We start from the raw sequence: 2,102 nt of genomic DNA on the forward strand, positions 1-2,102 counted from the left end.
GGCAGCCTGGAAAATCCAGTATAACAGAGGGAATGATTGTAGTGCGATAGACATCTCTCCCCAGGCTGTGAGAGCAGGCTGCCCCTGCACCTCTCAGGGGAAGGCCAAGGACCCTTGGTAGAATTCAGCTCTCCTACTCTGAACCTTGGGAACATTTCTATCGACACCCCCCACATCTATGACGTGAGCAGAAGGCTTGGGGTGGATCCTGATGGCTCCTGAGGCAGAGCAAGCCTGGTGGAAGTGTGGAATTGCTGCCGACCTGGGCAGTTGTGAGCAGGGAATATTTGATCTACTGGTGAAATCTGGGAGGGTCTGAAAGGTGTGTCTGTTGTTCATGAAGCCCCAGTTCCTTCTTTGGGAATCAGCTGGGAGGCTTGCTGCAAAACAACCCCTTGGCATATGAAACGAAGCCTGGGTCAAAAAGGGATGTTCAGAGGCTTTTGTGGCAGTGCCAGACACAAGACACCTTTGGACTGGGCTGTTCAGAAGCAGCTGGAACAAACTGGCTGCCTTTGAGCTTCAGTCCACTGCAGACAGCTTCCAGTCAAGTGTCTCCTGCTTATTGCTGCAGGTCACAGGAAAGCCATCCAGCCTCCTGGCTCAGTGCTGGCCCTTGCAAAGGGCTTGGGAGTTCTTTCCCTTGCTGACCAGTCCCTCACCACACTTCAGCCTTGGTGCATCTCTGGCTCTAGAAAGAGAAAAGTGTTCCTGGGAATAAAGCAAAGCATTTTTCTACCTATTTGTCTCCTCCCCAATAGTGTCAAGTTTGCAACAAAATCCAAAGAGAGAGCAGCTGAAAGAGGTAGAAAATGAGGCACTACATCATGCCAGACACTTCCAAAAGCTTGGCTGTGGGAGGCAAAGACATGCTGAGTTTTCTTACCAAAAGATGATGCTGTCTATACATTTTGATGCTGATGCCTCATAATCAATGTATTGTTTTCATGACATGGGAAAAGGTGAATGAGTAGATGGTGCTGTTGGAGCTGTGCTCACTGGGGCAGCAGCAGCTCTGGGGTGATTCCCTGCGCAGCTGCAATCAGCCCACGTTGCTCTCAGGGCCAGGTCTGAATGAACTTGGTGATGCTGATCAGAGGTGCACAGCTCTGTGTGCATGGGATAACCCCAGGGTTGTGGACTCCAGTTCTGTGGAGTTGCCGCTGCTTTGCATGAAAACTTCAAGGCAGAACTTGTCCTGTTGTATTTTTTTGCCATTCAAAGCATCGTCTGCTATTTCTGGGTATTAATTGCGTCATTAGACAATAACTCACAAGAAGGGAAGATTCCACATGTATTTCCATTTTGCTTTCTTGCTGCTGCAGGTGAAACTGATTAACCTAGGAGATATTGATGCTCCCTTCACCTATAGCCCTTCAACTGCCAACGTGGGCTTCTGCTTCAAGTTTGTGCCTGAGGAAGACATCGGTGCACCAGGTGTGACCCAGACTGCTCAGATCTCCTTCAGTGCTGCCATAGTGTGGAGGTTTGAGGAAGAATTCCAGTTCAGTGTGGCTGGATCTCCTATGTCTGCAATCCTGACTATCAAGTAAGGACGGTCAAAGCCAGGCACGCGCCTGCACGTCCTCAGCACAAGAGAAAGGGGCCGCTTCATGTGAGCGGTCCCAGCCCCTCCACGCGTGCGGGATCGGTGCCAAAAGCCAGACAACACTTAGCGGTGGATCACACGGCTTGTGCGTTAATGGAGAATGCAGCTAGCTGCAAGAATTAGTATGAATTGCAGGACACATTGGTCATCCACACTTTGAATGCACTTGCGGCCCTGGGTTCCTCCCGGGGCTACGCCCGTCTGAGCATTTCTTGACGATCAGTCGCCGTCCGGGGGCCACCACAGTGGTGCGGCTGGCGTCGCCTCGCAGGCCAGTTGACTGTGTTCAGCAGCGGAGACGATGCTGGCTCGCTGGTGCCCAGAGGGAAGGCGGTCAGGGGTTTGGCAAGGGATGCTTTTCCCTTGGCGGCCTCAATTTTTTCCCTGTGACCCAGCAGGCGTCATCATCGTCATGGCTGTCATCGTCATTGTTGCCGCGCAGGGCCTTCATCCCCCTATATGCAGACTCAGGGACTGATCCATAGCTCCCCAC

At 52.0% G+C, this 2,102-nt stretch overlaps 1 pseudogene; it reads left to right on the forward strand.

Annotated features, from left to right (window-relative positions):
* Positions 1-1,667: 1,667 nt before the first annotated feature.
* LOC134426082 (5.8S ribosomal RNA) lies at positions 1,668-1,820 on the forward strand (annotated as a pseudogene).
* Positions 1,821-2,102: the final 282 nt, after the last annotated feature.

This window comes from Melospiza melodia, chromosome 17 (assembly GCF_035770615.1).
Source record: "Melospiza melodia melodia isolate bMelMel2 chromosome 17, bMelMel2.pri, whole genome shotgun sequence".
NCBI classification, from domain to species: Eukaryota; Metazoa; Chordata; class Aves; order Passeriformes; family Passerellidae; genus Melospiza; species Melospiza melodia.